Genomic DNA, 12,526 nt, shown 5'->3' on the forward strand with positions numbered 1-12,526 from the left:
CAATATTCATTGCTTTCATCTGCTTCCAGTGGTAACTACCACTCTTTTTTGAATGGGAGGGTAGAGTACCAAGACATAGGAAAGAATAGGTTAAAATATGTCAGTTGGTATTCCAATCCAACCCAATTGGATTGCATTCTATCTACATACACATTATTGAGAGTGTATTGCCCTTCCTTTCTTGGGCTCTCTTCAACGTCACATGTGATATAGAATTACCACATGTGATATGAATTTACACAATCAAAGCTTGTATCCCATTACAACGTAAACTCTTATTTGATTTATTCTCTTGCCTAGTTTAGATTAACTAGGTCTCTTAAGGTTGTACATTGTATATATACTCCTATTGGAGAATTCAGAATCAAGGAAATACAATACAATTTGATATGGTATCTAGAGCCGTTTAGCACTCCAACGAGTCTTCTCTTTTTTTTTCCCCCTCTATCTTCTTCCCATCTTCCCCTCTTCCTTGCTTGATCAATCATGGGTGATGAGACCACTGGCCTGTCCGCCATCTCCCCCGTTGCAACTCTCACCGATCCTGCCATCCCTTCCCTTTCATCTCCATCTCCTTCTTTCACTCACGCTCATCACCAGATATCCATTAAACTTACCTCCAAAAACTTTCTGCATTGACAAACGTAAATTGAACCTTTTCTTGATGGCCAAAATCTCTTTGGTCACCTTGATGGCACAACACCCTGTCCCTTTGAACCTACGGCGGCAGCTCTTTGGCGTCGTTAGGATTCCCTCATTCGAAGTCTTTTAATCTCCTCTCTCATTAAAGAAGTTTTTCTCTTGGTGCTTGGGAAATGTACCAGTCGTGATATCTGGCTCTGTCTCTCCACGACACTCTCCTTCCCTTCTGACAGCTGCCTTATGTCTCTTACAATAGCCCTCCAGGATATTGAACAAAAGCCGAAGGAGTCTGTTTCTTAGTTCTTGTAACGCATGAAATCCATTGCTGCCGAACTGGGTTCTGCTGGCCAACCTCTTCGTCCTAGTGCATTTAATCTCAATATCGACAGGGGATTGAAACCAGAATTTCGTGCAATGGTGTCTTCTCTTCTAACCTGGACTGATCCCATCTCTTACGATGATCTCCGTGCTATGATGCTGAGTCATGAATTTCTTCATGGCAGTACACTACACAAGCTTGCTCTCACTGATTCTCCTACGCCTACTGTCTCCCCTACTGGAAATTCTGCCCAACGCTCTTCTTCCACTCCACTCGTCGGTTCTTTTCCTCCTAATCGTGGTGGCCATCCTGGCCAGAATTATGGACATTTTTTATGTGCTATCTGCCGTCGCACAAACCATTCAACTGACCGCTGCTTTCTTCACTTTCAAAGTGGTTATCCTACCAACAATTACAACCGATATCCCACTACCGCCCCATCCCCAATGCTCCATTATACCTAACCGTCTTACCCTATGACCACCCCTACATATGGCCATCCCAACCCACCCTTACTCCCCATGCCTCATTCCTCTACTGCCCTCCCTTGGTATCCAGACACTGGCGCATCACATCATGTCACCCCTGATATCCAATCCCTTTCCCAGTATGTTGAGTACACTGGTCTGGATCAACTTTATGTTGGCAATGGTAAGGGCTTACCAATTTCTCATATAGGTTATTTTTCTCTCCCTTCTCTTTCTTCTTGTTCCTTTCATTTAAATAATGTACTTTGTGTCCCATCTATTTCTAAGCGTCTTCTTTCTGTTAAAAAATTTTCCTATGATAATAATATTTTTTTCAAATTTCACCCGTCTCATTTTTTTGTGAAGGATCAGGCAACCAGATCAACACTCCTCTCCGGTCCGAGTAAAGATGGTCTTTATGAACTTTCTTCATCGTCTTCCATCCGTTAATGTTGCTGTTCACACGTCTCTTGATGTTTGGCATCATCGTCTAGGCCATCTGCATGAACGTCTTATCCGTCCTATGCTTAAAATAAATTCTCTCCCTTGTTTGTCGTCTCGTTTTTGTAATAGTTGTTCTGCTTGTCAGTTAGATAAAGCACATTGTCTCTCTTTACCTAAGACGCATAGTAAAAGTCTATTTCCATTGGATCTTATTCATAGTGATGTTTGGGGGCCTTCTCCCACCCAGTCTTTGTCTAGACGTCGTTATTATGTAATCTTCGTTGATGATAAGCAAGAAGAGATGAAATTTCAGAAATTCTAGTTTGAGAGAAGCCGATGTTGGTAGGCTCATGATATGATCGAACTCAGTTTTAAGAGCCTAAATATTGCTTTGTAAGTTCCCAAAGACATCAGTATTCCATTTTTTGAAAACAGCTCTGTAATTTCTTTGCTTGAGATGTAAACATTGAGAAGTTGAGCCCCTGAAATCCTTCGACCAAGCCAAAAAAGCAGCATTTTTACACTCATGGTGCCCTAACCACATTGCTTCAAATCTAAAGGGTCTTAGCCCTAAAGTTTTACCTCCTTCTGTATCCAGAATCAAGAGGAAATGGTATGAACCAATAGTTGCTTTAGCAAATACAGCAATATCAGGGAATTTGCTCTGCCATTGAGGATTAGCAAGAGCTCTATCGAGCTTAACTCTTATACTGTCATTTCCTTGCCGATTGTTGGACCAAGTATAAATTGGACCATGAGTACCCAGATCCATTAACGAACAGTCATTGATCATATCCTTGAAAGATTGAATGTCCTTGTCCCCACTTTTATTTCCCCCAGCCTTCTCATGCCAAGATAATATAGAATTAAAGTCTCCAATAGCAATCCAACTGCCACTTCTGTTTCGAGCAATAGCTCACAGTTTATCCTAGACAAGATGACGACAAGAACGAGTTGGTACACCATAAACACAGGATAGATAAAAGAAATTATCATCAGTTCCCTTGACCTCTAGGTCTAAAATATTTGAGTCGGCTGAAAGAATATTAACCTAGAGATCTTTGTTCCAAAATAAGCCCAGACCTCCAGAGAGGTTTTGAGCATCCACACCGAACATGCATTCCATATTCAACTTCTGTTTTACTCTTTGTAATTTCTAAGAAATACACTTGGTTTCCATAAAGGAAGATCATGCCCGGTCTATCCTTCCTTGAGAGGTTTACCAGAGATCGAATTGTTAGGGCCTCTCCGAAACCCCGACAATTCCAGCTTACCATTTCCATGACCGCTCAGGGGGCTGTTCCCCAGCCACCACGGGGTTCTCTGCTAAAAAATGCAGAGGTTGAGGGTTGGATTCCAAGGTTTGGGGAGTTGGATATGGTATAGCATGGCGGGCTTTCTTCCATGAGGAGGTACTGTTGTTGGTGAAGCCTGATTTGGTCCAGAAAGTGCGATTGAGATCTTCGGAGGGCCATTTCGGCCTCAAAATGATCTCGAAATGCCGAAAACTGGCGGGGCTCCATGCCAAAGGCTGGAGTGGTGTTGGGCTTGTCGAGATCTTCGAAACGAGTACCTTTTGAGCCATGTGTTATGTTTTGGTCCGGCCCAGGTTTTTGGGCATTTTTGGGCTAGGGGCATTTGTGTACTTTCTGGTTTAGGGTTTCCTTATTTATTGTTCTTATCTCTTTGAGAGAGTAAGATGAGAGTTTTTGTAACACTTCAGAGACATAGTGAAATTTGTTCTACTGCTCAGCCATGGATGTAGCTTCCAGATTGGAGGTGAACCACGTAAAATCTTTGTGTTGTGCGTTGTGTGTTCTTTTCTATTTCTTTTTTCTTTTGCAAATCGCCATTCTGGGCGTTGTTTTTGTAACAGGTACCTGCTGACTGAACCGAATGGGATGGTGTTGGCCGAAGACGTTGGTTTTTAGAGGAGTGGTTGATTAGATGAGGAGGGTGGGAGCCAAAGATTGTTGGTTTGGATGAGGGGGAACATGAGGTGGAGCCTCAATGATCCAGTTCTGAGCAGAATTGGGTTTAGAGTGAAGGATCTACTGTAAGAGGGTGCTCGGTTGGCCAAGGATTGCAAATTGGTCAAGGATTAGTTGGGTGTGGGTGGGCTCATGGATATTGTGATGCGATGGTATGAGGTTTAGAGGGGTAGGGGGTTAAGAATGTGCTGGGTTGGAATTGGTTAATGGGCCCAGGACCATAAGATCTCCCCTAGGGCCCGTGAGGGTAACATTGGCCAGAGTAGGTAATAGGGAAAGAAGAGCATGTGTGATTTCTGGGTTTTGCAGAATATGGGACGACAAGGCTGGGATGAGGTCGGGTTGTAAAAGGTTTTTTGGAAGGTTTATGGGATAGTTGGTCAGACTAGGTAAGGATTGGGAAGATGGTCCTTGATCTGATGAGGGGTGAGGGAACCAATTCTGTGCATGAGAGGGGGAAAAGTTGAATAATGGAATGGTGGCAGGAGTTGAGCGAATAACAGGTGAAATAGCAGAGTCCACGTGGCAGTTGGGGACCATATGCTCAGAGGCATGCACAACAATGGAGGCAAGGGGGACAGTTATACTGTTGTCATCTCCAGCAATGGTGTGGCATCTCGCCGGAGAGTAGGTTTCCTAAGGCTGGAAACTTTTAGTAGGGAGAGTACAAAATTGGGGGGGCTTCACACATAGGGGTGATAGTAGGTTCAATAAGTCTGTTATCTGGGGGAAAACCTCGGATTTCATTCCCAAAGCAGCTAGATGGATTGGGTGGGGTGGTGGTGGAGCTTGGGTGGTCCAGGAAAGCCGAGGAACATCTTGATTCTTCATGACCAAGCAATCCACAGATAAAACAAATAAATGGGGGTAATTTACACATACCACCCCTGAGGTTTGACGAAAGGATGATTTTACCCCCTAGTTTTGGAAAATTCTGCGTACCCCCCTGAGGTTTACAAACGATAACAAATAAACCCATTCCGTCATTTTATAACTAACACTGTTAAAATCAAAAGGTAAAGTGACAAAAATGCCCCTTCAAGAAAAAAAAAAAAACCTACAACTCATCTTCCCCAAATCGATTGGGGAAAATGAGTTACAGGTATCCCCATCGATTGCTCCATCCATGGCTTCTAATGGAACATCTCCGGTGAGCTTCCGCTGTTAATTTGGATAAACGAAACTAGGGTTTTTTTTATTTTTAGCATATTTCCAATGATTCAAGGCAGATTCCAATCTAGATCTGAATTTGGAAAACCCAGCTGAAAGGGAACGGAGATCTTGGCGACTTTGAATCCAAAAGGAAAGCAATTATATGGAAATCCCACTTACAATGATTTATAGATCTTGATGTGTTCAAAGAATCATAATGATCGAGAAGAAAAAAAGGTCGGGCTCATTTAAGAGAAACATAAACAAACAGAGGTCAGAAGGATTGCCCAATGGAAATAGTATCGACATCCAAGATATAAATCCTTTTGTGGCATTGCAGATCATTGGTCCCCAAAGAAGTGAGATCTTCAAGACCCCAAATGCGGGGAAAGAGAAGACACCAAAGCATAATCACCGTTTCTGGGTTTGTGGAGAGCAACAATGAGTGTGAAGCTCAGAAATCAAGGAGTCAAGAGAGGTAGGAGGAAAAGAGGGAAATACGATTGAAATGAAATAAAATTGGTAAAAAAAGGATAAAAAATTGACCAGAATTTTCAAGAAAGAGCAGACCCAGAAATGTCGCCTCAACCTCCCTATTGGTTCTCCACCGGTTCGTCAAATCCAAATCCCCATCAGTCTTCACTTCGTCATCATTTTCATGCTTTGATTCAGATCCCTTCAACTTAAGTGTTTCAAGCTCCTTGCCAGGCTTGAAGTGTTCCATTAGAAGCCATGGATGGAGCAATCGATGGGGATACCTGTAACTCATCTTCCCCAATCGATTTGCGGAAGATGAGTTGCAGGTTTTTTTTTTCCCCTTGAAGGGGCATTTTTGTCACTTTACCTTTTGATTTTAACAGTGTTAGTCATAAATTGATGGAATGAGTTTATTTGTTACCGTTTATAAACCTCAGCGGAGTACACAGAATTTTCCAAAACTAGGGGGTAAAATCATCCTTTCGTCAAACCTCAGGGGTGATATGTGTAAATTACCCATAAATGGGAGATGCTCATATTTTACCTGAATGATGTTCTGGGAACCATTCCTTCACTTGATAGGAAGAAGAGCACGCTAAGGGTTTTTGGATATCGAGGATGATCCTTGCTCTGATATAGTGTTGTCTCTAACCTGCTAGAAACCCCCTGATTAGCATTAACCGCTGTAGAATACCGATTCTCATAGCCATCTGAGAGCCTAGAAATAAGTCCAGAAGTTCCAGGTTGGATCAGTGGAGTTGAATCCATAAGCACATTTTGTTAAAACCCCAAAGTTGCTCTTGATTCCAAGGTTCCAACACGATGAGATTACCACCTACTGTCCATGGTTCTTCCGCAAGCACATTATCCATGCTTGTTTTGTGCTAGAATTGAAATATAAATCTATTCTACTACAGAGGCGAGACTTCCACCGGATGTCTAGTGTTCCAGGCGGCAATTAGGGCTTCTGTAACCGCTTGTTTGCAGTATCTTCTACCTTCCCAGACCTGGTCGACAACGATGCTAGATCAGTTTTCCTCCGATCAATCCTCTGTTGCATCACTAGCAAGAAAGGTTCATCCTCAAATTCTTCATCACCATCCACAAGTGGTTCAGGTATTTGCTCCTCGGGAGGATGGGGTTTTTCCTCTAGGGGAACGGTAGCTGACAGAGTTAAAAGAAGTTGGGGGTGGGGGGGGGGGATAGATGAGAAGGATGAAATTTGGGTCACAAGAAGGAGAAAACGCAAGAACAGGGCACGAAATCACTGGAGTTTAAAAAACTTAGAACAAAGGGGAAGGACTCTATATAGGACGAGAGAAGAAACGCCAAAGCGAGAAAAGGGAGTATTATAAGATACAACCAAGTAGAAGGAAAGGAAATATTTTTAGCGCAAATCGCCATTTTGGGCGTTATTTTCTTAACACATTGCCCCGATCCCTCAACTGAGAAGGCGAAACATAATGCATATCACACGAGAGAGAGAGAGAGAGAGAGAGAGAGAGAGAGAGAGAGAGAGAGAGAGAGAGTTGGGCATAATTATCCAAATTACACATGATATCATATGTAAATAAAAGAGATAAAGTATTTATCTGAATTGCAAACAAATCAAGATTGATGTCAACAAATTCAAGCACCAAATATAGTGTCACAAACTTAAAATTGTATGGAGAAAAGAGTTGGGTATAATTATCCAAATTACACATTGTATCATATGTAAATAAAAGAGATAAAGTATTTATCTGAATTGCAAACAAACCAAGATTGATGTCAACAAATTCAAGCACCAAATATAGTGTCACAAACTTAAAATTGTATGGAGAAACTGAAGGAATCAGTGGGGATAAGTTGTTCCACCAGACAATTTTCTTAAGACTGTGGACACCTTCATGGTGCAAGTCAAATTCTTACAAATCATCCTGAAAGATAAAACAATTATGTAGGCCCCTCCAATGGTCACTATACTTGCTTATTGGAATCCCTCTAATAGTTACTACGTACACTCGCTTATTGAAGCGCATCAACCTTGATTTATCTACAGTTAAGATGAGAACTTTATCCCCTTTATTTACATGTGATATCATGTCTAGTTTTGAATAATTATTTCCAAGAGAGAGAGAGAGAGATTGTCACCTTCCAATGGAAATCCTTCATTTCAAGTTTATAGCTGATACATTTCTCTCTAAAGACATGTTCCTTTAACCTTGACCAATAACTTTATCTGCTTTAATTGTCTAATAATCTTTGGCTTTAATTAATAACAAAGGAATGTTAACCTAATAGAAACAGTTCAATAAAACAAATAAAATATAAGGTCAGGAACCCAAATGAAGGGCTCAATGCCCGTGATTCCTCGAGAAGCGTAATTCCTAAGGATCATATCCTTTTGACAAACAAGTAATCACTAAAAAGGTTTAATTAAGAAGAAATAATTCTACCTGATCTATATCCAATTGTCTCTCACCTGCTTACTTTCTTTCTTTCTGGTGACATTTAATTGGATTGATTGAATGCTTAATTGAGGTATATTAATTGTAGCTAGCTACCATATCTTGGAGCATTGGGATCGAGTATATAAAGCTCTCAATTTGTCCAGTATCCCATCATATGATTTCATCTTTCTTTTATTTTTATTCTTCTTTTAAGCTCACTTTGAGACAGGATTCACAAATCAAACCCTCCACCATCCTTTCCATATCTCTTACAATGGCATATAATTAACCCCCTATTCGCACAGTTACAATCTTTACTTATGAAGGACTCAAATTTTTTTCTTCTCGATGAAGATTTCCCATCTCAAAAAGGCTAGTTATTTCTTTCCTCATTCTTGAAATCCAATAATATTTCTTGATTACTTAAATATAATTGGAGAAAGTTTGTTCACCACATCATCCTAAAGTCCACAAAACCCTATAGAGTTTTAGTATGTTCACCAAAATAGTCGCCCAATACCATCTCACACGGCGGCATAAGGAAAATTTTAAAATTTCTTAAAAAATCATCCACTTAGATCAATATATCTTTCCTTAAACAAAGAAACTGATGTCTTCTTAAACAATAACACTCAAGAGTCCAAATTTTTTTTTTTTTTTGGACAGATCCTATTGAGGGTTTATGGTCCAATCTGACAAATTTTAAAACTAGAAGGATTAATTCCTTGTGAAAGAATGAGAAGAGGAGAGATAAGATGAACACTAGGCTTAATATGGTTCAGTTCTTTTCTACCCTATATCCATACAACAAAGGATTCTTCACTAAATTCAAAATAAACGATTCTCTTTTAAAGGATAGAGGAGAATCAAAGGAGAAGTGAATGTACGTCTCAGAGTCAATCACACTTTTAGTTTGTTTCTATAACTACCCCTGCTCTTGTAAATGGAAAAATAGAATAGGTGGTTGCCTTTCACATGTAAATGCACCTGCACGTATGTGCAGAGGAACCGAACTCGAGTCAAAGGAAATGGTTACAAGAAAAGTTTAATAGCCATTGCAAAGAAAAGAGATATCAATTACACCTCATCTTGTCTCTTTTCCCAACTCATCATTTATCTTCTTTCCATCTTGGTGGGATTTGAGATTATGCAAATCATCTTTGGTGGAGATTAACCTAACATCAAGATCACCATTGGAGATTTTATCCCGAACAAAGTGGAAATCAATTTCAACGTGTTTAGTTCAGGCATGAAAAATTGTGTTGACTGTGAGGTAAGTTGCACTAACATTATCACACCATAAAATAAAAATCCTGCTGACATTTTTGATATTTTATCCCTCACCATGCTTACCTGTTCAGATACTGAATGCCTCTATAAAGTCTAAAACAAACATCTCTTGGGACCTCCTTATCGTCTTCATAGATTGCTGTTTTGGTTCCTCTCACAATTTATTGGCCTTCTTGATGTTGTACAGTTACGAATCCGTGGAAGCTTGCTTAATTAATAGTAGCAGGCACAACAACAGCCACTGCAAAATAGTTTCTTGGTTATTATTATACAGTTTCATTCGGATGTTATTAGGAAAACCCCCAACAGAAGAAAAAACAATCAACGAAGGTACCCTTTAAGTTTTGATAGTCGCCATTACAATTGTTTTTCTTTTTCGTTTTTGAGAAATGCAATTACAATTCTTAATTTTCATGCATGTCAGCTCAAGTAATTGGCTGGTTCGATCGTGTTCCCAAGGGTTTCTCGAGCCATAAGCCCATTCAAAAATGGGCATGCTCAAGCCCAGCCCATTTATCATCAGGCTGGTGTGTGCAAGGACCTGGTTCTCCTCCAGCCGTGGCGGGAGCTGGAGGATCTAGCCCAGCAAAAACAAGGGGGGGGGGGGGAGGGATTGGTCATTTTATAGGGGGGTTTGCCTATGAAATGACCCAATTAAACACCTTTGTTTTTGTTGGGCTGGATCCTCTAACTCCCACCATTGCTGGAGGAGAGCCGAATACTATGTGCAAGCTATTGTTTTAAAACCTGACCCAACTCGGTGGTTAAACCGAAAAAATCATTAATCCTTTAGTCCGATTCTAACAAGGCAAAAATTCATTTTGTCTTAATAACTCATTTCAATGGTCCATCTTTTATAGCCTGTGGTAGGATGATTTGGTGATTCTGACCATTGGATATATAGGTCTAAGTTTAATTGAATTAACTGTGTCAAATTCCCAAACCTAATGCAATCAAATATTCTCCCGTGTATTAACATGTAATCTTGTATTTTTCAGCTTTTTGTGCATGCCCACACACCCTCTTGTAGTCCTTAGAACCCCTGAATATTATTTTATTTTACCACTTCATGATATCAGTTTGGCGTGAAATTTAAAATGGAGGCAAGGGATATTAGTGTCTACATGTCCACAAAATCTGGGTCTCATCTGATCTACCACCTTGTAGTAGATACTTGGACTGAATCTTAAGAGGCCATTGAGGAAACCTTTGCCCTTTTAAAAACTATTATGCACTAAAGCTTAAAATTTACAAAAAGGGAAGGGATTCATGCACGACCGGCTTTGTATCATCGATGATGTCATATTATAGGGAGGGTGGTTTTAGTATTTCAAAGGGACTTTGTCCCCATCCAAGGGTTTTGTAGTATGACCGTAGATCATGCATGGCCATGCATGAAACCTTTTACCTTTAAAAAAAGGGGCAATTACTATCGCTACCCTACACTTAGCCGATATTTACTAAAACTACCCTATCTTAAACTTTTTTTTTGAAACTACCCTGCTTTTAAACTTTTACAACTCTTTCTACCCTCATGTTTTTAAATATCCAGATTGCCCTTCTTTTTCACCTAGTGACCTGCTAAGCTATTTAACCTACTATTCTTCTTCTATTTTTTACTATTTTTGTCATTAAAATAGTAAAAAATGAAAGCACTCACCCGCTTCTTCTTTCTCCCATTTTTTACTCCATTTGGTTTTTTTTTTTTTCTTCAATTTTTCTATTTAATTAATTTTTTATTCAACATTTCATCCTCATCGTTCTTCTTCGAACAGATCGACCAGATCCTCACCGTGATCCAGTTCTTCTCCTTTGTCTCCAGTACAAGCACGTTCCCTTCTCTGAAACCAATCCATCTTTCATGAATTCTCAATTGAAATCGCCAAGAAGGCAGAGACAATTCGATGATTGTTCTTGTGCCGTTCTATCCCATGGCTGTGAGGTTGAGGAGAGATGAAGATGGTCGTGTAGAGATCAATTGTAATGGAGAGATAGGGTTGCCTTCTGCTTCTGCGAATATGAAGAGAGAGAAGAAGAGTGACGACTCAAGAATCGCGCTGTAGGTTAATAAAAAATAAAAAACACGGAAAGGTAAATTGAATAAAAAGAGGAAGAGGGAGAAGAAGTGGGGTGCTTCTGCGAATATGAAGAGAGGGAAGAAGAGTGACGACTCAAGAATCGCGCTGTAGGTTAATAAAAAATAAAAAACACAGAAAGGTAAATTGAATAAAAAGAGGAAGAGAGAGAAGAAGTGGGGTGCTTTGAAGAGAGCCGATCTGCTCCATATTTTTAGTGCACGGTATCGGAACGGGTATCGATAACCTGCAAAACCGATACAGTACTGATACGGTATCAGCTTGGATTGGCTACATCGGACAAAATTACCCCTTAATCTCCTTAAAAAACAAGTTTTATGACTGTAGGTGCAGCGGACGGAGGGTCGCTGGCATGCACCCGGGGGGAAAGAAAGAAAATTGGAAAATGGGAGTAGCCACCTAGATTTAGGATCTAGGACCCATGAATGGTGCCCCTCCTTCGCAGAAGGGGCGCTAAATTAACTCCAATGACTCAATAGATGGTCTGCCCCAGATCTCTGGGTAAGTGTCAAGTTACGGGCTGGGAAGGTGTTAGGCACCCAGCAACCGCCTGGCCGACAGCCGGCCTTCCTAGACCAAACTTTGTTGTGTACTATTGTGTTATACATATTATGCACCTAATTAAACTAATTTTTTTTTGAAGATTTTTTTATTAACTTGATTGAAATTTATGAACCTAATTAGGCTAGTTAAGATTAATGTTTTAATCCTAATTACTACTCCTAAGTTTGGTGATTATGTACATTATGCATCCTGATTAAGCTAATTAATGGATTTTACCTAAATTAGAAAGCCTAACTCTATGGTTAAAAACATGGTTGACTGTAAAAAAGAAAACCAAGTTTAATTATATTATGGAGAAGGACAATTATATTGATAAGCAAAACAGCTCATAGGCCAAAATAACCAAAATTACGAAAATGCCACTAAAGGGCCAAAATATGTACAAAGGCATGAAATCATATTTAAATGCTGTAAATAAGCAAAACATGATTAAATAACATTAACATCATGCATTTGGATCATCAAGAGCACATGAAATGGCAAGAAAATGTGGGGTGATAAAAATTACCAAAATGCCCCTGTTATGGCAAACATGTAGAAAATGCATGATAATTCATGAAAATGCTGACTTATGCTTAAAACATGTTTATTAATGTTAAAACATGTGGCAAAAGTAACAAGAGCCTTTTCGGGGTCCTAAACAAGGTTTGGT

Source organism: Telopea speciosissima, chromosome 1 (genome assembly GCF_018873765.1).
Source record: "Telopea speciosissima isolate NSW1024214 ecotype Mountain lineage chromosome 1, Tspe_v1, whole genome shotgun sequence".
Taxonomy (NCBI): domain Eukaryota; kingdom Viridiplantae; phylum Streptophyta; class Magnoliopsida; order Proteales; family Proteaceae; genus Telopea; species Telopea speciosissima.